The sequence below is a fragment of the Anabrus simplex genome, chromosome 5 (genome assembly GCF_040414725.1).
Source record: "Anabrus simplex isolate iqAnaSimp1 chromosome 5, ASM4041472v1, whole genome shotgun sequence".
In the NCBI taxonomy this organism is placed as follows: Eukaryota; Metazoa; Arthropoda; class Insecta; order Orthoptera; family Tettigoniidae; genus Anabrus; species Anabrus simplex.
This window is the reverse complement of record NC_090269.1, coordinates 352,699,802-352,726,597: the sequence shown is the minus strand read 5'-3', so window position 1 is coordinate 352,726,597 and position 26,796 is coordinate 352,699,802. Positions and strand designations below refer to the sequence as shown.

At 43.0% G+C, this 26,796-nt stretch overlaps 1 long non-coding RNA gene across 1 annotated transcript in view; it reads right to left on the bottom strand.

The window, feature by feature from the left end:
* The window catches only part of LOC136874106 (uncharacterized), a 28,299-nt gene extending 4,714 nt beyond the window's left edge, over window positions 1-23,585 (bottom strand). Inside the window, exons 1-2 of the long non-coding RNA XR_010860236.2 lie at window positions 23,525-23,585; window positions 10,719-10,914 (exon numbers count right to left, since the gene is read on the bottom strand). This is a non-coding gene — a long non-coding RNA (uncharacterized lncRNA). The remainder of the gene's footprint in view (window positions 1-10,718; window positions 10,915-23,524) is intronic.
* Between the last annotated feature and the right edge of the window lie 3,211 nt (window positions 23,586-26,796).

Below are 26,796 nucleotides of genomic sequence, written 5' to 3'. Positions count from 1 at the left end.
ACAACTGTTGGATATGCTCCTACCATCTTTCTGCTTTGTCTTCTTTCCCTAGAAGTGGCTTTCCATCTGAGCTCTTAATATTCATACACCTAGATTTCCTTTCTCCAAAGGTTTCCTTGATTTTCCTGTATGCAGCATCTACCTTTCCCAGGACCATACAACCTTCGAGATCCTTGCACTTCTCCTTCAGCCATTCTTCCTTAGCTACCTTGCACTTTCTATCCACTTGATTCTTTAATCGCCTGTATTCTTTTCTGCCCTCTTCATTTCTAGCATTCTTGTATTTTCGTCGTTCATCAATCAGGTCTATTATCTCCTGAGTTATCCACTGATTCTTAGTTGATCTTTTCTTCCTTCCTAACGTCTCTTCAGCAACCCTACTGACTTCATTTTTCATAACTACCCACTCTTCCTCTATTGTGTTTCCTTCAGCCTTTTCATTTAGCCCTTGTGCCACATGTTCCTTGAAACAATCCCTCACACTCTTTTCTTTCAACTTGTCTAGATCCCATCTTTTTGCATTCTTTCCTTTCTTCAATTTCTTCAACTTCAGATGGCATTTCATGACCAACAAGTTGTGGTCAAAGTCCATGTCAGCTCCTGGGAAAGTTTTGCAATCCAACACCTGGTTTCTGAATCTCTGCCTAATCACAATGAAGTCTATTTGATATATTCCAGTGTTTACAGGTCTCGTCCACGTATACAGCCGTCGTTTGTGGTGTTTGAACCAAGTATTGGCAAGGACTAAATTATGATCAGTGCAGAATTCAACCAGCCAAGTTCCTCTTTTGTTCCTTTGTCCCAGTCCGAATTCTCCTACTGTATTGCCTTCTCCTCCTTGACCTACCACTGCATTCCAGTCTCCCATCACAATTAGATTCTCGTCACCTTTTACATGTTGTATTAAATCTTCTATCTCTTCATATATTCTTTCGATTTCCTCGTTATCCGCTGAACTAGTAGGCATATAGACCTGCACTATTGTGAAAGGTAGGCACATAAAATGGCTCCAAACAAGAAATTATGTACGTAGATGAACTAAATAGAGCGAACACACTGGACGAGTTGGCCGTACGGTTTCCGTGGTTGGGAAGATTTCGGTAATAAGCTGGAATAAACTGGAAAGGCTTAGTCAAGAGGCGGGGAAACCTCTCTGGATTGTAATGAAGAATTTTAGAAAGGAAAGGAAAACGGAAGTGAATAGTGTTTTCAGCGTAGGCTACATCTTTTAGTCCACGGAGTGTCCGAGGACATTCTGGGTTCGCTAATTCTCTAGATACTTTACCCCGTACATCCCTTTGGTTGGAGAGGTGAGGAGATGGAGTTGATTTACAAATACCATTGTGTGAGAGTATTGTTTATGGATATAGTTATAATTTCACGGGCTGGGAATGGAAAGGAGTCGGCCGTAACCTTGAGAAAGGTTCCATACCGGCATGGGGAATGGGGAACCACGAAAAAACATTTCGAGTATGGCCAACGGGGGTGTTCGAACCCACCTATCTCCTATGTACAGAGCTAGCAGCCATAACTGGCCGTGTGGTAACGCATTGAGCTAACCTGCTCGGTAGTGCATGGGGTAAATCAGATGAACAATGCATAGCTTTTTGCCGTAGGTAACAGGTAAAGGAAAATGACACACTGCTGTGCGACTAAGGGCCAGTATTATAATAGAGGTTTAAACTGTTGGTTCAGTTTAAACTTCGGCTTATCTGTTAGTTGCGTATTATAAAACTTAATCTTAAGTTTAACTAGAGATTAATTTTACTGCCACTCATCCACCGTTTAAACTGAAGTTTAGAATACATAACCTTACAACATGGCAGAACGAAGATACTTTTGAGGTGTTTGAAGAAATACTAAGCGATGACGAAGAAGTGGTTCAAATTATTGAATGACCACGGGCACTACGAGTTTTCTGAGCAAGGGGTCGTCACTTTCATATAAGGAATGAAAAATAATTTTTAAATAGATTTAGGCTTACAAAACAGACTGTCATAACCCTATTTCAGCAAATTGGTGCTAGAATAAAACATGCAACAAAAAGGTAAGAATGTAAAAATGTTTTGAACTGTTTGAATGTCAAAAGTGTAAATTTTAGAAAATAAAGTAACTTCCTTCTATTTCAGAAATCATGCTGTAGAACCCGTCAGCCAGCTACTAATAGCGTTGTGGGTTTATGATTCCCGTAGTATGTTTATTAAAATGGGAGATTTCGGAGGAATTCATAAGGCCACTGTTTCACGGACTATATAAATATTTCTGTACTAATTGCACAAGCAATTCTATTTCCTTGCAAGTAAAATTCGCACAACGTTTATTGCTTTTATCCGCCATTTTACCTACAAGAAGTAAACAAAACATTATCGATAGTCATCTTTTCTCGCAAGTCACTGCTACCAAGATCGTATATTTCCTTCTTCACTTCAGTTTAACTTAGCAGGGTCATCATAAGACTCAACAGCGGTTTAAACTCAAGTTACAGTTTAACTCAATATTCAGTTTAAACCCTCATTATAATACCGGCTCTAAGGGACAACCATTGTCTCCCTTAATATGTACCTTTAGGGTGTTTTTTACTCAACCAACCATATTGGTAGTGCAGTTAGTGTCGTAGCTGTGAGCTTGCATTCCCACCATTTGCAGTCCTGACACTGGTATCTCATTTTCACACCAGGCAAATGCTGGCGCTGTACCTTCATTAAGTCAACCTTTCCAATCCTAGCCCTTTTCCATCATTGCGTTGCCGGAAGCCTTCGATGTGTTAGTGTGACGTTGAACTACTAGCAAAAAGATTTAAATTTATTTTTTATGTTATGTTATTGTCCGCCTCTGCGGTGTAGTGGTTAGCGTGATTAGCTGCCACCCCCGGAGGTCCGGGTTCGATTCCCGGCTCTGCCACGAAATTTGAAAAGTGGTACGAGGACTGGAACGGGGTCCACTCAGCCTCGGGAGCTCAACTGAGTAGAGGTGGGTTCGATTCCCACCTCAGCCATCCTAGAAGTGGTTTTCCGTGGTTTCCCACTTCTCCTCCAGGCAGATGCCGGGATGGTACCTAACTTAAGGCCACGGCCGCTTCCTTCCCACTTCCTTGCCTTTCCCATCCAATCTCCCCATTCCTCCATAAGGCCGCTGTTCAGCATAGCAGGTGAGCAGGTGAGGCCGCCTGGGCGAGGTACTGGTCATTCTCCCCAGTTGTATACCCCGACCCAAATTCTGAAGCTCCAGGACACTCCCTTGAGGCGGTAGAGGTGGGATCCCTCGCTAAGTCCGAGGGGAAAACCGACCCTGGAGGGTAAACAGATTAAGAAGAAGATGTTATGTTATTGCAGAATAAATATACCGCGATTTAATTTCAAAAATTCACTGACATTGGTTAAACATTACGTTTTAAATAATACAGTGTAGTAACGTTCACATTAGAGGGAATATTTTACTGTCAGAAAAGAGTGAAGGAAGTCTGTTCGTCAACAAGCTCAGATAGTGTGTTCCTTGAGAGCCCGGATAATGACTCTCTAGAATACTACGGCTGGTGAACGAAGCATGCTTAAAGGCATTTCATTTCCTCGAGAACTACTTGTCAGATTTTGAAAATAAATACACCATGAATTTACAATGCCCATGACTCCAATGCTTGGTGTAGAAGACAGTGGCGTTCTACCGGGTGGGAAAAATAAAACAGGCCCGGAAAATATTTACAATCGGACCGACGTGGAATTGACCCTCGTTTATGAACATTACAGAAGATGCTGGAAATTACCTCATCTGAAGAAAAGAAAAACTGAGGAACTAAAAGTCCTGACCCCACTTCACTCAGGAACCACCGGCAGAACTCAGCACGCGAAGGTTCGTCTGGTTGCATTAAGGCACAATCAACAGTAAGTTTGTAAGGATACAGATTCAGGTCCTTTTCGATCATGTTTGGACTCGACGATCTCCTAATTCCCTCTTGCACAGATTAACGGCGTTGAGATTTCGTCGGACTTTGCTCCAGGCTTTCCTTCACTCGGGCAATATTTTCCGGTGTTCGAACTCTTTTCTTACAGTTACGATTTTTATTTGCTACAGAGACCATTTCACGTCATTTTACCAGTAAGGTGTGCATTGCAGATTTTGCTGAATATTTTGTCAAAACACTTCCATTTTGCGCAAACAGTCCCGAACAAGTTTTACACGAATCATATTTCACACAACACTCGACAATGAACACGCCCTGTTTTATCGTGAGCACCATTTTGTGTTGCATTCAGCTGGTCACTAAACACGTCTGCTCCTCTCTCTCACTCACACGTAATGCCACAGCAACATACTCGGGAGATGCGCACTCGTAGACATGTCATAGTAACCGATTGGTGCATGGAAATCACGGTTTCCAGCATTTCCTGTGATGAGCAGTTCTCCTATTTATTAACAAGGGTCAATTCCGCGTGTCTTATAAATACGTTGACTGAGCAAATGTCATGGGATAGCGGAGCACTGATGCGCAGGTGTGTTGTCTGCGCACCACACGCCCCCTGTGCCAGCGCCTGTGCATGTGACAAGTGTAACATGGAACGTCGTCGTGAGCTGACACCGTTCGAACGGGGTATGGTGGTCGGTGCCCGACGGATGGGAAGTGCGATTTCGGAAGTGGTGCGGGAATTCGGCTTCACACGATCAACCGTGTCCAGGGTGTATAGTGAATGGTTGAATGCGGGTGTCACCGTCCACAACAGACGAACGACCGGCCGTCCAGCTACCCTCCATGACTGTGACCGGCGACATCTGAGACGGATTGTCAATAGTGACAGACGGGCAACAATGCAAAAAATCACGGCACAATTCAACACAGGCCGTGCTAGACACGTCTCCCAGTGGACAATCCGTAGGAACATGGGTTCTATGGGGTATGGGAGCCGGCGTCGCACACGGGTGCCACTGTTAACCCAACGTCATCGGGCACAACGACGCGCATTTTTTCGCCATTCACCAGGGATGGACTCTGGAACAATGGCGTAACGTGATATGGTCGGACGAATCACGATTTCAACTGCACCATGCCGATGGGAGGCACCGTGTATGGCGCAGACCACATGAAGCAATGGATCCCGCCTGCCTCGAAGGTGTGGTCCAAGTCATTGGTGTCTCTGTTATGGTCTGGGGTGCATTTTCCTGGTATGGAATGGCCCCCCTAGTTGTTCTGGAAGAGACTTTGAATGGTACGCGGTATGTTGAGCTGCTCGGAGACCATCTCCACCCATTTTTGGCCTTCCAGCGTCTAGACGGTTCTGCGGTGTTTCAAGATGATAACGCGCCGCCACATCGCTCCCGCGTCGCCCAGGAATGGTTCCAGGAACATGCAGAAGAGGTCCAACAACTGCCATGACCACCCAGGAGCCCCGATATGAACTCTATCAAGCATATCTGGGATGTCCTGGAACGCAGGCTCTGTGCCATGGATCCTGCACCTACGAACAGACCAGCATTGGCGGCCGCTATGCAAACGATTTGGTGTCAGCTACGTACAGAGGACTACCAGGGACTTGTCGACTCACTTCCACGGCGTCTCACTGCGGTTCGCAGGGCCAGAGGAGGCCCCACACGCTATTAGGTGACTATCCGATGACATTTGCTAAGTCAGTGTATTTTCCTGCCCAGTTTTATTTTGCTCACCCGGTATTAAAAATCACAGTACCATTATCTCGGAAGATATTGACTCCCAGTTGTGAGTAGTGCAAATTCGACTGTGAGCCCAGTGCTAACTTTACTAAAAACGAAAAAAGCTAATGGCAAATGATATTTAAGTGAATATAGCTGACTAACTCTGTACACAACACCACCGTAGAAAAGTGCGAGTCTTGCTACTAACGAGGAACCCATTTAACTTCGACGTCAGGAAAGTTAATCAATGTTATTTGCTTTACGTCCAACTAACTACTCTTTTACGGTTTTCGGCGACGCCGAAGTGCCAGAATTTAGCCCCGCTGGAGTTCTTTTACGTGCCAGTAAAACTACCGACACGAGGCTGACGTATTTGAGCACCTTCAAATACCATTGGACTGAGCCAGGATCGAAGGCCAACGCCTCAACAGTCTGAGCCACTCAGTCTGACTACGCCAGGAAAGAGACATGTCGTTGACATAATTAAAACCGCCAAACACTATCCAGTCCTTAACCACAATATTGGATTGTTTCCTTTCTAATTCTTCTTCTTAATCTGTTTACCCTCCAGGGTCGGTTTTTCCCTCGGACTCAGCGAGGGATCCCACCTCTACCGCCTCAAGGGCAGTGTCCTGGAGCTTCAGACATTGGGCCGGAGGATACAACTGAGGAGGATGACCAGTATTTCGCCCAGGCAGCCTCACCTGCTATGCAGAACAGGGGGCTTGCGGGGGATGGGAGGATGGGAAGGGATAGACAAGGAAGAGGGAAGGAAGCGTCCGTGGTCTTAAGTTAGGTACTATCGCGGCATTTGCCTGGAGGAGAAGTGAGAAACCACGGAAAACCACTTCTAGGATGGCTGAGGTGGTAATCGAAATCCCCTCTAGTCAGGCTGAGTGGACCCCGTTCCAGCACTCGTACCACTTTTCAATTTTCGTGGCAGAGCCGGGATTCGAACCCGGGCCTCCGGGGGTGGCAGCTAATCACACTAACCACTACACCACAGAGGCGGACGGATTAAAAAAAAGCCATTTATTCGGGGCGTCGACCTAAGAAGATCTTTTACCCCTACTTTGCACCATATGTTATGAACCTGCGTGTATTTGGGAAAGTGCGGAAGTGAGAGTGTTGAATGTGGGGAGAGGAACATTAAGGACGACACAAGCACACAGTCACCAGGCCAGGGATATTAATTATGAACAATTAAAAAACCCTGACACGAACTGGAACCGAACTCGGGGCCACCGGGTGACAGACGAACGCGTTGCCCCCTACACCGCGGGGGCTGACATATTTGATGTTACTAGAAAACATTGTAAAAGGAGAGCAATGGAAAGTTTACCACTGGGTGGTATAAAAAGCATTCACTCTGAACAGGAATATGCTATACGTAAGAAATAGGAATTACATGTCATAAAAAGGGACTATAAAATTAACGCGAACCCATTCCATGTAGTAAACCATACAGGGTATATGTGAAATAAGTGTAAATAACATTCCGAAGCTCGGGGTGCATGTTCGCAGCTCGTAGAATATGGCCTTTTCTTTTAAATTTAGATAATTTAGCGAGAGAGGATCCAGAACTGGGAAGTAATTGAGTAAAAGTAATCAAATTACTTGTAAAGATTACATTCTCAGTCATTTTTACTTGTGTTCGTTCGTTCGTTCGTTCGTTCTTAATCTGCTTATCCTCCAGGGTCGGTTTTTCCCTCGGACTCAGCGAGGGATCCCACCTCTACCGCCTCAAGGGCAGTGTCCTGGACCTTCAGACTCTGGGTCGGGGGATACAACTGGGGAGAAAGACCAGTACCTTGCCCAGGCGGCCTCACCTGCAAGGCTGAACAGGGGCCTTGTGGGGGGATGGGAAGATTGGAAGGGATAGACAAGGAAAAGGGAAGGAATCGGCCGGTGCCTTAAGTTAGGTACCATCCCGGCATCTGCCTGGAGGAGAAGTGGGAAACCACGGAAAATCACTTCCAGGATGGCTGAGGAGGGAATCGAAACCCCCTCTACTCAGTTGACATCCCGAGGCTGTGTGGACACCGTTCCAGCCCTCGTACCACTTTTTAATTTTTTGGGGAGAGCCGGTACTCGCCCGGTAATCATCTTCATCCTCTTCATCTGAGTCCATTGCCCTTGTTTGAAAATACTAGACACTACCTAAATGAATTACCGCAAACTGATATAATGAACTTCCTGTGTATAGACATAGGAAGTCATGTTTAACATGTTTAACACTTTTAACATTTAACATGTTGTTAAATGTTAATCAGTGGAGACCGGCCTTAACAGGCAATTCTTTATACATTGCTACAGTGAATACCCGGAGAGTTGGCCGTGCGGTTAGGAGCGCGCAGCTGTGAGCTCGCATCCGGGAGATACTGGGTTCGAACCCCACTGTCGGCAGCCCTGAAGATGGTTTTCCATGGTTTCCCATTTTCACACCAGGCAAATGCTGGGTCTGTACCGTACCTTAATTAAGGCCATGGCCGCTTCCTTCCCATTCCTAGGCCTTTCCTGTCCCATCGTCGCCATAAGACCTATCAGTGTCGGTGCGACGTAAAACAACTAGCTACAGTGAATTGCATCCACCCGTCTCGTAGCGTAATGGCTAACGCGCTCGCTTAGTAATACATAGTGCGCAGGTTGGAGTCTGCATTACACCGCAAAATTTGTGCATGCATAGTAAGTCGAAAGGGGCTGCCTGGCCGAGGCGGTAAAGGCGTGCTCGGTTCGCCTGGAAGGACGTGGGTTCGAATCCCCGTCAGGAAGTCGTAAAATTTAAGAAACGTGATTTCCACTTCCGGAGGTACATATGGCCCTGAGGTTCACTCAGCCTACACCAAAAATGAGTACATGTTAATTCCTGGGGGCAAAGGCGGCCGGGCGTAGAGCTAACCACTCTACCCCATCACGTGCCGTGGTTAACAATGGTGGAAGCCTTTACCTTCCACTCCTCCAAGGGCCTTCATGTCTTTTACAGTAAGTCGAATGTAAACGTTCTACGTACAAGAAGCGAACACCGAGTAGAGTAAGCATCGGCTTAACAGCAGCTAGCTTTACTAGCCTTGCAGATTTTCATTCGGAAGATGGTGGAGGGCTGGTCCCCACCGTCGACAGTCCTGGTAATGGTTTCCATTCTCCTGTACTATGGTAAATGCCGGGATTGATCTTTTCATAGGCCACGGTCACTACCACCAAACCTTCTCCGCACCTCAAAATAATCACCTCTACAAATCTCCTTGTCCTAAGCACGGGCGTTAACCTCCAGGAGGCTCCCATTCAGGGTACGGAATTAAAGCTTGCTAAAAAAGCCGAACATTTCACACTCGAAAATATTGTAATGTATGTCAGCAAAGCCCTGAGCCATGCATTGTAAAATACTCTCTGCTGAACTAGAAACATCAAACTGTCAACTTAATTTATTATTTTTTAAATAGGACATTATTTTCACGTCATATACGAGAGCCATCCAGAAATTAAGTTTCCCTATTTAAAAAAAAAAGACAACATAGTTACATGAAAACCTTTACTGGCGCCCGATACAGCAATGTCGGAGCAAGTTTTCGACATAATCACTACCAGAATTGAGGCACTTGTCATATCGTGCGATCAACTTTTGTGTACCTGTGTCGTAGAAGTTTGCCAGCTGGTAATGGAATCAGCGTGTGATATTCGTCTTCTGCTCTTCCTCTGTGTTAAAATGTTGACAGGAAGACAGGAATTTCTTGGGACGAAAGAAAAGATCAAAATTACTGAGAGCAAGATCAGGACAGTACGCTGGGTGATCAAATAACTTCCAGCCGAACTCCTGCAGAACAGTTGCTAAGCGCCGAGCCGTATGTGGGCGAGCATTGCCATGTATCAGATCAACACCTGCACGGACCAATCCAAGCCTCTTGTTTTGAATGGACCATCGACATTTCAGTAGAAACTTTATCACAGCCCTAACCTCGCAGGCGGCGGGAGAAAGAATACGAGCTGCCATTTCGAGCCACTGCTGCTGCGCTACTGACACCAGGCGGGACTTGTCCGGCAGGTATATGATTGCTACCTCAGAGAGCTGTCACGCATGCTCATATTTCCCGGCTAACTACGTTTACTTTACAAGAAAATAAATGGGAACTCTTAATTTCTGGAAGCGTTACGCATATTCAGGGCCCTACCTGTAATCAGCAGAAAAATATGTATACTTATCTCCCAAACACCCTGCAGAGGATTCTAATATTTTTATTATTGTAAAAGCATTATTGTCCTTCAAGTACAATAAAGTTTTATAATTCAACTAATTCAATCTAAGGGTAAATAATCGTATTACGACATTATGTGAATCAATCTTATTATGTCCAAAGAGGTTTTCTTTCCCGATTTTCATAAAATATGATACTGAAATAATTTTATTTTCCATAGTTCCTCAGGGAGTTGCATAAAAGAGAACAATTGCTTTTTTGCTGCTTCGTAAATACTTACCTATGGTCGTAATATTAAACGATACGTTCTGACAGTTCTTAGAAGGAAGTCTGTTTACTGCTTGCCTGGGTGGGGAGAAGGGAGTAGGTGGTACGGTTGCCATGGAAACATAGGTGGTCCCATGTGGTTGCCATGGAGATAAGCTTACTGGCCGGCTTGTGTTCTTTGAATTTGTGCTTGAAGTTGCCAAACCTCTCACCTCTGAGTCAAATACAACAGAACACAGCGGTCTGAACGAACGAACAAATGAGCGAGAAGCAAGAGGAAGGCGAAAGGAATGCCAGGTTGTGGCAACATCATGCAATGACACTACAGTTGCTCCTCCCTCCAGCCCTATGTGTCGCAACGCTTCTTTTAGTATCATGGGTATAGCAAGGCTATAATCAGGTCCTTTTATCTCTTGTAAAAGGATAGTGGACAAAGTAAACTTTACAGTGAAACCTCTCAAATATTTTGTAGTAAAATATATATTGACAAAATTATTTTAAGTATAATAAAAGCTATATTTTAATGGATATCATATGCCCTGTTATTTTGAACAATGTACTTTTTTAAACTTTCTCCCCACTCTTTTCTCTACATCAATCTGCTCACCCTGTTTTACTCACCCAGGTAAACCACGCATGCTGCACAGCACCCACACTCCACTACCATCTTACTAGCGCAGTATGATAGGTTCACCACAGGGCACTTCTCAGAGCAGTTATGACGAAGACAGTTCACAAGTCTATCTTGATGAGAATAATAGGTTGATTCGTAAGCCGCAGAAACGACCAGCACGGACAGCAGTGTGTAGATCCTCATCTGTTGAAATACAGAGAATGTATGAAGTTAGGGTTTTAGGTCCTTTTACTATAATATTTCCGTAAAAGTGGACAGGAAGAGGAGAGCTTGTTCCGTGGCCATTTCGTTCGCCTGATCTGATCCCTCTTGATTTCTTCCTGTGAAGTTATGGGAAGAGCCTAGTCTGTGAGACACTTTTAGGGACTGAAAAAGAGCTGCTGGTAAGAACCCTCACTGTTAGTGGCATTGCTAGAACGACGCCAGAGATGTTTGACTGGATACACCAGAACTTCGTGAGACATTGTCATGCCTTCATCAAAGTTTGGGGGCGTTATTTTGAACAGCTGTTGTGAATGTCTTCGTAACGTGTTGTTGCAGTGAAAGTAAATAAAAGTATTCCATTTCCACAAACAGATTATTATGTTTTCTTAAGTCCCGGGTTCGTAAGGATCTCACCACAAAGTTGGTTTTTACCCGGTGACTGAGACGTTTCCGAGCCGGCGTTCCCTCTCTCAAATTGATACATGTGCCGTTCTCCAGCATCCCTTATAGTATGCGTTATCATCACGGAAACGTCCGACTCGTTGACTGAGTGGTCAGCGTACTGGCCTTCAGTTCAGAGGGTCCCGGATTCGATTCCCGGCAGAGTCGGGGATTTTAATCTTCATTGGTTAATTCCAATGGCTTGGGGGCTGGGTATTTGTGCTGTCCCCAACATCCCTGCAACTCACACACCACACATAATAACTCAAGGCACTTCTCAGGGCACAATAATACGCAGTTACTTACATATGGTAGATGACGCCCACCCTCATCGGAGGGTGTGCCTTACAAGGGCTGCACTCGGCTAGAAATAGCCACACGATATAAATTAATTAAATCACGGGAACACCCTGTACATTACATGTTCCGTTTACACGGAGTGACCCCGAACTGCACTGACAAACTTTCGGACCTTGTTCGGGGATACCTTCTGAGTATATTGGTATAATGGCCCCGTGGTCTCCAGTGGCTCATTACAGAGTAATTGCATTTTGTTTTGTGTGTTGCCCCAGTTGGCTCTGTACCTGTATTACACTGAAAATAATCTTGAAAGTGGAAAGATTCAAGTACCTTGGTGAAAGGGTTGAATCCAATAATTCTGAGAAGTTCACCGTCTCAACGCGTGTCCAATAAGTTTGGAACAGCCTCCCAACTCACTCAAAACATATATAACAAAAGTACTGTACATCTCTCGAAATGAAAAAAATTCGACATAACCAAATTGTAATTAGACCTGAAGCATTTTATGCAACAGAATGTTTAACACTTCGAATGCATAGCCTGCTTGAAAAATTGGAAATTAAGGAAAGGAGGGTTGTCCGAAAAACTCTTTATCCCAGTCTCAAAGATGGTGTTTACAGACTTCGGAGCAACTTAGGAATATTCACAAACACTGAAATGATATCAAGTGTAATCCGGGAAATAAGGATAACATTTTACGCTCACCTCTTCAGATTGCCAGCTGAAATAATCTGTAGGCCTAAACATTTGTTATCTTACTTCAGAAGTTTCAGAACGATTCCTCCTTGGTTGGTGGAGATCGATAAATGTCGTTTAAAGCAGGGCCTTTCAGGGTGCATGCGCCTGGTGCATGAACTGTGCACGGTGCAAAAGACGACTTCGCTTGCTTGCCCAGAATGCAAACCCCCACTTCTCGATTTGGAGCAATAGCGCTGTCTCTCTCTTTCCCCACGTCTGTCTCGCTCGCTCCCCCTCTCTCCCTCTTCCTCACTTGCTCCGTAGCGCTCCAAATCCGAACCGAGTTGAACCGGGTTGAGCCGAGCTTAGCCGAGTAGCCCAGAGACGAAGCGTTGGTCCGAGCCGAGCGGAGTGTAACCAATGCACAGTCCACGGAACTCTTGCCCCTCAATTTGCACGCGTGAGATTTTGGGCTTTTGAGAGGCCCTGGTTTAAAGTATGGAATCTCAGAAACAGACATTCAACTCCAGCACCACTCAAACAGAAACTTAGACAGGTTCATCAAGAGGAAGTCCCAACTCGATTGAAGCATGTCTGTTTTGATGCATGGAAGAAAGCACACTCCGAAAGGATGAAAACCTGGTGGGCCCGGAAGAAGACAAAAACAGTTGAGATCTCACGGTCCTTAGTGGCCTTAATGAATAATAATAATAATAATAATAATAATAATAATAATAATAATAATAATAATAATAATAATAATAATTGTACCGGGCGGTACACCTCTACGACGCAAGTTCAAATCTTGCGCCACTTGAAACTTCTCTACTGGAGAAACCCGGAACTTTAACAACTGAAATAACTCTACTGGTTATCAGAAGATGTCACAGTGTGTTTTTGATTTGCTTTTGTTTTTCATTGATCAAGAAGTGTGGACATTCTCTAACAGATGTCTCTACCAAAAACTATGGCAATACACTCTGGTGCAATGGAATGAACTCTCTTGAAGAAATTTTGTATTCATAAGTTTTGTCTTTACTAAATTTTGTTCTGTGGTTTGTGGGTTGGCAACATTCATCCTTTCTTTCCGCCTGTTTTGAATTTAGCCAATCAGTAATTTCTGTAATTAATTTTCCTCCAATCATAGCTTTCTTCTTCAAATTTCCATGTGTAATTCTTAGTCTACCTATAAAAATTGAGTGGGTGTGTCTACTCATTCCTGAAAGGTCTCGAATTTTCCACGAGGGTATAAAAACTGCTGATTTTCTTGTCTCCGGGCCACTTCAGTAACATCTAGCTTAGTGTGTGGATATGTAGCAGGGGGCGGGAAGCGCCTCTTTCTTCGGGCAACAGATCTCCAACAAGGTAATGGCCTTTTAACATCTTTATTTCTTGCTAGCTCAGCAGTTTTACTCACGGGGAAGGTTCGAAACCTTTAATATGTAAACTATTAAACATGTAAACTCTTTTCCTGGTATACTTCAGTTTTCTTGAACTTTAATTCGTGAATAGAGAGTGCTTTACCCTCTTGAGCTCCCCTTCATTTGAAATTGAGGTGACTACGTTTCCGCGACCGTTTCTTTCCTTCCTTAATGTATTAAAGTTTTCTCATACGAGTCACCTCCCTAGCTTGGGATTAGCCCCTGTGTATCGGCCTAGCGCCACTAAGGTTTTAAAATGTGTATTTAGGAGTGCAAGTTCACGCCTCCAGTCCTTTCTGTATTTTGGGCCAGTAACTTAACCTGTTTTTTTTTTCTTTCTTCATGCGAAGGCCCTGTAGGTTGGGTACAAATACCCCTGTTTCTTGTAAGTATGCCGTGAGGGCAGTTAGTAGTAAGGTTTTTTGTGGCCTTTGATAGGCTTGCAAAAATCGAGAGCAGGTTAGCTCTTTCTGGTATTGTGGAAGGTGCCTCTAGGAGGCTTGACATTACTAAGCAGGAGCAAGAGCTCCATGTAATGAAGGGGTTTTCTGCCCTTTGGTAACTTGTGGTTGTGAGCTGAGAGCTCAGACTTTGGGGCTCGTAGCCCAGGATTTGTAAAGTTGCTGTGTATCTGATTTTCCTTGTTATTTCCCCTAGTGGAAACTGGTTAAATTTTTCTGTAATTTTGGACTTCTTGATCGTGTACCTGATTTAACTTGTTGTTATTTGTTGTACGCTCAAAAATTTTACGTCGCCATTGTTAAGTTTTTGAAAATATAACCTCTGTTGAAATTTTAATTCATCTTTCGAACTTGTAGTTAGACCCATTCCAGCCCGCACCTTCTTTCACCTCTGACTTCCACGGATAACTCCGTAACAACAACAACAACAACAACAATAATAATAATAATAATAATAATAATAATAATAATAATAATAATAATAATAATAATAATAATTGTTTTACGTCAGTCATAAAGGCTAGTTCTTGACAGACGCTTGGATGTCAATATTTTGTCCTACAGGAGTTACTTGTGCCGGAAGCCAACGACACCGAGTTGTTACCGGTAAGGGAACAGTTCTGCAGTTTTTACGTACTGTACTGTACAGGCAGAAATGACTGAACACACTGTGACTACTACTACTACTACTACTAAATGTTTTCATTCCTCCCCTGAAGGGGGAGGCGGGCCTCTTAGACGGTGATGCCGTCTCTCAGGTCGGGAGATTTGATACGGTGAAGGAGATGTGCGGAGAAGGTGAGGGGGTGGGCGGCCGTGGCCTACACTACGAACTGTCCCGGCATTCGCCTTAGTGTAGAAAAACGGAAAACAACGGAAAACCATTCTCAGGACAGCCGACGGGTGGGACCGGGTGTGAAGTCCGGCACTGTGCCTCAGGCCCGTCTCCCGAATGCAGAGGCGTAGAGCCACGGTAGAGCCGTAGCCAACTTTCCTCTGCTCGGTTGGCCGGTCAGAGTACAGAGCTGCTGGACAACGAGCAAGCCGTGGCCTCTTAAGGGACGAAACTCAAGGGCCGAAACCCACTCTGCATCTACCGACGACACACTCTGATAGTAGTGGTGGTAGTAGTAGTAGTATCACTACAAGTACGTATTTGTAGTAGCAGCAGCAGTAGCACTAACATTAGCAGTAGTAGTAGTAGAGCGTTATTGCATTACTCAGTATTTTGTATTGTACACTTTGGTTATTGCATTTTACAGGCTTTTTCATCGTTGAGAAGGTAATTTTACAGAAATAAGGACGATTGGAGTAACAACAGCGAATAAATCATAATTACCACGGAAAACCAATTCGAGGATGGCTAAGGTGGGAATCGAACCACCCCCTCTACTCAGTCAACCTTCCGAGGCTGAGTGGACCCCGTTCCAGTCCTCGTACCACTTTTCAAATTTCGTGGCAGAGCCGGGAATCAAACCCGGGCCTTCGGAGGTGGCAGCTAATCACAGTAACCACTATACCACAGAGGCGAAGTATTATTATTATTATTATTATTATTATTATTATTATTATTATTATTATTATTATTATTATTATAAAAGAATAACGCCCGAGCTTAATCCCTTGGTAACCGATACGTTTAATAATTAAAAGTTCCTCTAAACAGTTAAAAACAGATTTGTTTTTTCATTGACTCGTTTGTGTAGTTTCATTATCATAATAATCCAGCTCCTTGACTAAATGGTCAGCATGCTGACCTTTGGCCCAGTGGGTCTCGGGTTGATTTCCAGCCGGATCACTGGTTAATTACGAAGGCTCGTGGGCCGAGTGTGTGTGTGTGTGTGTGTGTGTGTGTGTGTGTGTGTGTGTGTGTGTGTGTGTGTGTGTGTGTGTGAGTGTGTGTGTGTGTGTGTGTGTGTGTGTGTGTGTGTGTGTGTGTGTGTGTGTGTGTGTGTGTGTGTGTGTGTGCAGTCTACATCATTATAATCCATTCTAGATAGGGTCGCATCCTCACAGACGCGCAGGTCGCCTACACGGCGTCAAATCGAAAGAACTGCACCAGGCCTCTTCGGAGGCCACACATCGTCAATAATAAAAGAAAACCTATTTCACGTCCGGTGTGTACATAAAAATAGTTAAAATTTTTGTTTTGCTGTACATCTTAACGACTGAATTTACTCTTTCCTGAGACGCCGAGGTGCCGGTATTTTCAGTAAGTGACTTTTATGAGTTCTTTTTACTTTTAAAATTTTTGCTTTTGGTCCTGCGTAGCATCGACTCAGACAGGCTTAGTGGTGACGAAGGGATTGGACAGGGCTAGGAGTGTGAAAAGATACGGTTGCCTGAATTAAGGTGTGAAAATGTGGAAACAACAGATATTCATGTTCATAGCTTCCGACAGGGTGGGGGTGGGGGTAGGGGTGAAGGATTCGAACCAGCGGACTGAGCTGGGATCAAACCCGTTACTTTCTCCACTATTGGTGGGGTCGCAGGTGCAGTCTTTGGACATGACCCTTCCCGACACCAACCCTATTTGGAGGAATGTATTCCACTCTTATGAGTTTCTATGGTGGTTGTATGTGTTGAATGTAAAAGAAGATGTGTGTTAAGACGATCAAAGACAATCGGCCTCCGAGCTGGAGGAATTAATTAAACCAGGTTTAATGCCCTGGCTCAACCGGGAATCGAACCCAGGACTCTGTAAACCCAAGGCCAGCACGCTGGTCCTTGAACCAAGAAACTGGACAACTACCACACCAACTCTACCGGAAAGCCTCTCCGGCGTTTTAAATCGTCTCCAAAACTCTACAATGCTGTAATCTGTGTTATATTCCATGGACTATCAGCGATCCTAGTAGTTTAATCTCTTGGGACCAGATGTCTCTGGCATCAAGTTTTTAATGATACCTTGTGGTGAAAGAATATGACTGATCACAGAAAACTTGTGTTTCAAGGTTGGGCACCTACTAGCTCTCAGTTGTTTATCTAAGTTTCTGGATGTTGATATCACTATTGTGTACCTTTTTCGTCAATCATAATCTGCCGTCTCAAGCTCTGATCCTCCAATCAGTGGGGAAATGACATCATTGTGTCGAACAATTTGCCACCCCGAAAGGTATGCCTCACAAACTTAGGGGCACTCCTATTCAAACACAGATCCTTCACCCTCCCTATTTGCTACAATCGACTCATTTCCTCTTACCTCTCGAACCGAACAACCCATATATCCATAAATAATCAACTCTCCAACTCCTTTTTCCTCACAAAAGGATTTCCACAAGGTTCCTCTCTCCTCTTCATCTTCTTTATTGCAGTTATCCCACAACCCCCACCACCCATCCAACTCCTACAATTTGCTGATGAAATAGCCATCCTCGCCCCCTATCCTCAGTACAGACCATCAACTGAACCGCCTACCCATATCTCGATTCCTTCCTGGTGCGACCGGTGACACCTCAAACTCAACCCTGACAAAACCCAAACCCTCTTTCGCCACAAACGCAGGAAGTTCAGTACCACCTGCAACCCCGACCACCTCAATCCCCAGATCCGAGGAGCCCTCATCCGCACCCAAACTACCCTGAAATACTTCGGTATCCTTTTTGACCTACAGCTAACCTTCCGGCCCCACTTTCTCCATCTCAAAACCAAGACCACCAACCATGCCCGACTAGTGCGCCGCCTAGCCGGGACCCGGTGGGGTCTCAAATCCTCCCTCCTCATCTTGAAATACAAGTCCTTCGTCCGACCACTTATAACCTATGGCATCACCACCTGGGCAGCTGACTCCAACCCCAACCTATATCGCCCTCTCGTCTCCATAGGAAGCCCCACAGCCAGTCACGCACTGAGGCTCTCGTTCCGCTACCCCACCGCCGACCTACTCGACATCTACCCCTTCCCCAAACTCGACTTCTACGTCCTATCCCAATTCCAACGTACCTTCCACCGCGCCCTGGACCGAGACCATCCCTCCTCAAACCAATTCTTGTGGGGACGCCCTCCCCACTCACCTCACTTTATCCAAACCACCTTTCACTTCTACCGGTCCCTCCTCTCACTCCCAGAGAACTGTGACGATAACTATCAGCCCCCCGACTCCCCCGCCCCTATCATTACATCGCAGTGGCAATTCACAGCAGCTCGGTGAGCCGTCCTTGACGTCCTCCCCACTTGAGTTCGGTAGTGCCCTCTAACCGACAAAGATACCCCTACTATTTACTGTATACAGTATTCCATATCTAGGCCTATGTAACTATAACTAGCTGGTTTGTATCATATCGTAAATAGTTCTTTTACGGCATTTGTACATTTTAATCGAATGGCCCAGAAGAAGACTGACAGTGTACTGTATACTAACATAAATTTTCACCAACTTTAATCTGACCTCCACTCTATAATTGTACCATCCAAGAAAAAAACTGTAAATGCTATGTTACCACAACTTCCCGCATCCAATTAATTTTTATGTTTTAAAAACGTGTATAATCTATACTAATATTACAAAGAGGAAAAATTTGCTTGTTTGTAACGAATAGACTCAAAAACTACTGAACCGATTTTAAAAATTTCTTCACCTATAGACAGCTACATTGCCAATGAGTAACATGGGCTGTATTTTATTTTCAAAACAATTCGAGGTGCGGGGCACGGGGGGAGATATACAAATAATAGGCTAATATAGGCAAAATATCGAATTTGTCGGATAAGAACGAGACCAAGCTCAATTTGATCCTCTTGACACAAAGAACAAAACTCGGTAAGCCCTGCGGGCCCGAAAACCAAGTTCTAAGGCCGTAAAACCAACCGTTACGAAGATATTGGCACCACACTACCCCTGTTCTAGGAATCGGATAAATGAAATGAACTGCCGTAACCATGGCAACGTCAGCTCCAGGATTCTAGAGCAGCGACATTATGCATATACAGTACGTTTGGGCATAGCAGCCAACCTAAATTGGTACACATAAGACTTACTATCTGGAAAAAATATACTGTTGTGTAAGGCACTCATAGGACTCCATTGGGCGTGGATGGAAATGGGGTGCTTATCTTACTAAACTTATATATAAAAATGGATGTGTGTATGTGTGTAAATGACACATCTCCTAAATCACTGAAGCAATTTCAACCAAACTTGGTACACGTATTACTTCCTATCGGGAGAAGAGCACTGTCGGTGCAAGCCATACCTAGCGCCCTTAAGGAAGGGGGGTCAGGGGAATTAGTTATAAAAATAATCGAGAATAGTGTCGAATTCATAGCTTTCGGGGTCGCTGAGTTGAAAAGTAATACTCCAGAATTTTTTAAAGTCCAAGTTCAGCCCCCATTTAGCTGGGGAGCGAATGGGGTGTGAGATATAGAGATAATTAAAAACAGTTTCGAATCCATAGATTTGAGGGTCTCTGAGATGAATAGTAATACTCCGGATTATTTACTGGTCCAAGTGGGGGGCAAAGAGGGTGAGATAAAAATAATCGAAAAACTATGTATAACATCGTATCTTCTTCTTCTTCTTCTTCTTCTTCTTACTATATATAAAAATGGATGTATGTGTGTGCGTGGGTGTGTAAATGACACATCTCCTCCTAAACCACTGGAGCAACTTCACCAAAATTTTTACACTTATCAATTAGTATCAGGAGGCAAACCGCGTGGGGGTAAGACACCCCTAGCACCCTTATGGGCAGGGGGCGAGGGGGGTATAAAGTAATCTAGAATAGTATCGAATCCATAGTTTTCGTGGTCGCTGAAATGAATAGTGACACTCCGAATTTTTTAAAGTTCATGTTCAGCCCCCTTTGGGTTGAGGGTGAGGGGGGAGTGAGATATAAAAATAATCGAAAACAGTGTCGAATCTACATTTTTCGGGGTCACTGAGATGAATGGTGACAATCCAGATTATTTATCTCTTAGGGGCGGGAGGCGAGAGAGGGACAGTCTCATTGACAGTTGAAATCCTGTACATCGTATCTACCGTGCGACGGCTAAATACATATAGTTATCACTTATTAATTTTTGATAGGATCAAATAATTCTCAGTCGATTCGAGCTTCGAAAATTAAGTAATCAAAAACTTGAAATCAAACACATCTAAATACTTCTAAAACTAGATAATAGATCGTAACATATCAATCTGCAAATCAAAAAGGAATTCTATAAAAAAACACTTCACACATAACTAACTGGTAATGCAAAACTTAAAGGTAAATATTCAGAAACTATCCGGGCAACGCCGGGTACTACAGCTAGTACAAAAAGAAAGTCACACCAGCCGAACTTCTCACCTAATTATATATCATCGCCTGTACATCCAATCTATAACTGTTTATAGCACGTATATCATAAATACATATGTCAGTAGTAAATTATATAACTTCAGGAAGGAAGACAAGTCAGTAAACTGTATATACCATTGTAAATAATCACAACATACCCTTAAGAAATATCACAATTTTTAATTACCTCAAAATCAACCAGAAAGACAAGGCAATTACTTGTATGAAACTACTGCACCAAAACACTTCATCTGTCTATACTATAGTAAAATTCACAGCGTATGTAAATTTATTGTACTGTAGATTACCCCAGGAAATATATCAATTGTAAAATATAAACAAGAAGATGAGGTCATAATTTGTAAGTATTAAATGTAACAAAACTTCAGTCCTATGTTAACATCAACTGTAATTATATCGCTCATCCTAGACAGAAGAAACAAACTATAAATATCAAACAGAATGTAAGAAACTACAATTCAATTGTCAACCAACAGAAAAATTGTAAATTGTTAACAAAACCATTGTAAAAAGGGAACTATTGTAAAAATCTGAAAACAGCAATAAAGTACACATCCAGAGTCAAAAAAAAAAAAAAACCCTCCCATCTCCTTCACCATGCCAAACCACCCTAACCCATCCCCTTACTCCATCATACCTCCAAACCCGCCGATTCTCTTGGTCAGAAGGAAGGCGTTCGGGGAGGGAAATGAAAACCTTCCTTGTCCTTGTAAGCCCAGGGTCCAACTACCGTGGATTGTGGAGTGTGCTACGTTCTGGGAGCTCTACCTTGCGGAGATGTGAATGGCAAGTGTTGGCAGGTTGGTATAAGAAGGCGTCAATAAACGGAAGGTATGGCAGAATCTTAACTATGTGAACTCTCTGCGTGTAAAGATAGGGAAGATTTCAGCGTACCCATTTAGCATGCAATCGTTAGATCGTCCAGCTTTCTTAAATTTCAGTGTATGTTTTTCTCTTTTCAGCCGTAAATTAAATGTAGGTTTCTATTGCAAGTCTTCGGACTTTAAAGTTATTCCCCTAAAGAGAACTTGTTAAAATGTCAGGACGCACGAGTGGTTCCCTCGTTCTCTTCTTCTAATTTCATTTTGGGTGACTTTTTCTAACCTTGTCAATGTATTATTCTCTTTTCGGCCTTACTTCTTCTTTTCTATTCACTTAGACACTCGTAGCATTGCTTAGCCTCTGTGTCATCGGGCCCCACGCTCACTTAGATGTTTATTATTGTAATTTAAATTTTGGAGTGCTTGGTATTTGCGCATTCATTCTCATTTTCTTCTCGGCCTTTCGAGTATAACCTTTCGTTTTTCTCTCTGTTTTTCGTTGGCCGTGTAGTGTGGGCCTTCTGCCTTTGTTTATTATGGATATAGCGGTTCCTTTTCGTGTGTGGGACCCTATTAGTTCAGATTAATTAAATTATTAAGCAAAGTGTTGTTGCTTTCGACTTTTGGTAGTCATTTAACATTAAAGTAATCTCCTGGCTAAAACAGGGCTGTGTAACGTAATTTAAATTGAACTCCTGGGTTCGAGACCCACCTATGAATGCGTTCTGGAAACTATGGCTTCTTCTGATGAAGTGTAACTTCCCTACGTTGTAAAGGAGAGCAAAGTTTTGTTGCTTTCGACACGTGGTTGTCATTTAACATTAAAGTAATCTCCTGGCTAAAACAGGGCGTGTGTAACGTAATGTAAATTGAATTCCTGGGTTCGAGACCCACCTATGAATGCGTTCTGGAAGCTATGGCTTCTTCCGGTGAAGTGTTACTTCCCTACGTTGTAAATGATAGCCTATTTTCCTGACCTTGTAAAATTTGCTAGACCTTGAGGTCAGAAGGTTTTTGAGAAGGTCTACTCCCAACATTATAATTTAGGAGCTAATAGAATGGAATGTGAATTTCTGGAATGTGAATTTCCGGAATGTGAATTTCCTGAGTTTACAACCTACGAAATTGTAAGGTTTAAAGAGTTTTGGATCTACTTTGTTATATACTTCGAGCTTCTCAGATCTTCTTGGTTATACCGTCAATTTAAAATTGTTGTTGCTTTTGTTATAAATTAATCACAGAAAGAAAATAATTCTTAGGTTTTGCTGGCTATAGATATTTAAACTCTAATTTATGTTTTCTTCAGCCATTCATCCCACACAATTTGTTTACTCTTTGAGCCACAGAAAACACCGTAATAATAATAATAATAATAATAATAATAATAATAATAATAATAATAATAATAATAATAATAATAATAATAATCGTATGGCCTCAGCTACCGTGTGCAGATATTTGCTTCAAACTGACGCCATCTGGCTGTCTAGGCCTACTAGATAGCAGAGTAAATAGAATCTCTCGTGGGCGTCTATGGCTGTGTTTTAATTAATTTTGTCGGGTAAATACCAGATATGTTACCAGAGATCTTTTACATGCCAACATCTTACGAGATAGAGTGTCGAACTGACTCTTTTCCGCCCTTCAAAATTCCGACTACCTCTGTCGGGTTTGAACCCGCTATGTTGGGATCCGGAGGCAAACACACTACCAATAATAATAATAATAATAATAATAATAATAATAATAATAATAATAATAATAATAATAATAATAATACTGTTTTACTACCCACTAACTTATTTAACGATTCTTGGAGACGCCGAGGTGCTGGAGTTTTGTTGCTTAGGAGATTTTTTAAGTCTACCCAGCAGTATTCGAGGCTGGTGTATTTTATCACCTTCAAACACCAGCGGACTGAGCCGCGCTCGAACCCACCGACTTCAGCTCTGGATGTCAGCGCTCGACTGTCTGAGGTATTTAGCCCCGTGGACCTTGGTATCGCTTTGAAAATGGTATTAAACACCCCCTTCAAAGTAGAACACTGGGATTTATTTAAATGTCCAACATTTGTGGTTTAGCGGATTTCAGCATAACAGTGCATTAAGAGCAGGTGGCTGCAATACGGTCCTTAACGACAGTCAAATCTAAAGTAAGTTATTCCTTACCTTTATGTTTATGTTAGCTTATCGTTCGCTCCTTGTTCACTGCGATGTGCCGTTATTTCTGGAACGTTACTCCGTATATATATTGTGTACAATCTATTTCTATGGAGGGGGCTGGGAGAGGTGGATGGGGGGTGGGGGTAATGTTCTTCCCCATTTCGTCACAAAGGTTACGAACAAGCGAGCTGGTAACAACGAGGGCGAACAGACTAATGCCCAGATGCAACATTCTCGGTAAATATCAGGTGTTACGAAACTGTGATAACGTAGTAAACATTGCTATTCCTTAGTTTCTAAACCGCGATTTCTAGACGACCATTTGTCTCGCTATTATTCTCCTCGGGGAGCCTCCGTTGCTCAGATGCAGCGCGTCGGCCTCTCACCGCTGGAAACCTTGGTTCAAATCCCGGTCACACCATGTGAGATTTGTGCTGGACAAAGCGGAGGCGGGACAGGCTTTTCTCCGGGTACTCCGGTTTTCCCTGTCTTTTTTCATTCCAGCAACACTCTCCATTCTCATTTCATAGCATCTGTATGTATGTACAGTCATCAGCCCTAAGGCTGGCTGGATCCTCAACAGCTCCGCCATCAGCTGTCATAGATGGCTTAGGCATCACTGAAGAGGCGTACTAGGGAAATGAGGAGTGATGTAGTTTCCCTTTGCTTTCCTCACCGAGCCAGAAGATGCTATTACATATCAGTCTGCCAAGCCCACTGAAATGCATGCACCAACCAACCCTGTGAGCAACATTTTCACACCATTCATAGCAGGGACTGGCTGCATAAGGAATGGCATTACTAGCATTGCTCATACCTCTGTCACTTTCATATTGTCAAAGCCAAGGAGAAGACAGAGACAGATCAATGAAAGTAACAAAATTGCTCTAGCCTATACCAGAAGACTTAGTGCACTGTAAACACTAGGTCCTGCCAGTAAAGGCAGTCATAGCATCAATCATTCATTAATAAAACACTTTGGGAGTGGCGACCCTATCGTACTAACAGCCTATATCTGGTTCATTCATTACATCCCTGACCCGGTCAATGACTGGAAAACAGGTTGTAGGTTTTCTTATTCTCCTCGGATGTAATTCAAAGTACCTATTCAGAGGGCAGTTATGAGTTCGACAGACATTTGTGTCTAATTGATCCAGTTCCCATTTGTTTACCTTTTGTCTGGAACCGTCAGCTGTCCTTTTTATTTCTAGGACAAATATTATTCAAATTATTTTACACTTTCATTAAAAAAAGTATTATAAGTTTATAATTTTTCTCCTTGTTAGAATCATTGTATTCATTTTTATCATATCTTCTATTATGGCCCTTTAATCCTAAGTAGAATTAATCTTAATTATTTTTTTCGTTAGGTTAGGTTATCATCAGCATCAGCCGATATGGAAAAGTAAGAGCGAACGAGAGCGCCCAATTTTAGAACTAAACAGCTGTTCTCAAAACACATACCTGTTTTTTTTCATACATACGGTGAACCGGTATTACAAATTTGATATAAACTTGGGAATAGAATCCGTAAAATATGATTGATAAAGATTAATAAAACCCTACTATTAGGGTAAAGTATTGCTTACAATTATCTGAAAAGGTCGTAGCCTTAAGTTAGGTACCATCCGCATTTGCCTAGAGGGGAAGTGGGAAACCACGGAAAACTACTTTCAGGATGGCTGGGAATGGAACCCACCTCTACTCAGTTGACCTCCGAGGCTGAGTGGACCCCGTTCCAGCACTCGTACCACTTTCAAATTTCGTGGCAGAGCCGGGAATCGAACCCGGGCCTCCGGAGGTGGCAGCTAATCACACTAACCACTACATCACAGAGGCGGACTTGTTCATTAATGACTCCTGAAGTGTCCTTTATAGAACCTGTTTTTGCCTTAAAGTACCTATACATAGCCTTCCAATTTTCAGTAAAATTTGTATGACAGTCAATTATGCTTGCTGTGCGAAATATTGAACACATTCGCGCATCGCCATGTTGCGGGCGCTTCAGCTTCGATTTCATGGGTAGCACGTGGTAATGTATACAGTTCCTTAGCATGTTTTCGAATTAAATCATGTTTGTTAGTGGACTTGCTGTAGAATTATAAGTGACGGAGTGATAATATATTGTAAAATATTTTCAAGGAATGTAGGAGCTTGTTAAACTGATCAGTGATATTAAAGGGAAATAAGTTAGGCTTTACGAGGAATGGAAAGGTATTCACAAGGGTAAATTCATGTGCAGTCTTTATTTATACAAATCGCTATCAGAAGGCGTCTGGTACTTCTTTTCACATGCAAGTAGACATTGAACTGTTATAAAATGATTTTAAATTACCATAATCGAGAACTAAGCAGGTTATAGAGTGATTGATTCAGAGGACGTATGGACATGACATTTAGACTCTTTAGCCTTCTTCTGCTTCTATCGGGCTGTGGGGCTCAGATGGTGGAGGCGCTGCTAACCCCAACTTGGGAGGTTCGAACCTGACTCAGTCCAGTAGTATTTGAATGTTCTCGAATACGTCACCATAGTGTCGGTAAATTAAACAATCCGTTCACAGAATTAAGTAAAATTTGCAATAATTACTTATCAGAGAGGAATGATAAGCTATGTACCTTTCAAGGCCGATCTCCACTTATTAACATTTAACAATAACATGTTACATGTTAACTGTAGACACCATCAACATGTTAAATGTTAAATGTTGAATACTGTTTCATTTAACATTGTTTCCACACTTAATAAACATGTTAAATTTGACTTTCTTTGTTTATATATAGGTAGTTCATCATATCAGGTTGTGGTAATACATTTAGGTGGTGTCTGGTAGTTTCAAACAAGGACAATTGACTCAGATGAAGAGGATTTTGCCTTTAATATTGCCATTGTTGCTTCTTGTTATGATTTAGAAATGCAGTCATCCTGCTCATTGCTTCAAAAGCAAACCACTTTGAAGTATAAATTTTGTCCGCTCCCGCCCCCGACTTTTCTGATTTTTTTGCAATACTCGATTGTACTGGAAGGGGAGGGACGCTAGGTTTTTTTCGATACACTCGCGGGAACAGTTATAGATCATTTAGAGTTCCTGGAAAATGTCGGCTTTCTTCGCCTTATCGCTGCATCCCTTTGATGAGACATCCCACAAACAAGGCCTTTCTATTATATCATTAATTAAGTCCAAAATTATCTTGCTCTACTCCATTTCTGACTATAAATTTTAGTATAGTGCAGAGAAAACGACACACGGCAGTACTGCGGCACGCACGGGGAGCGTACC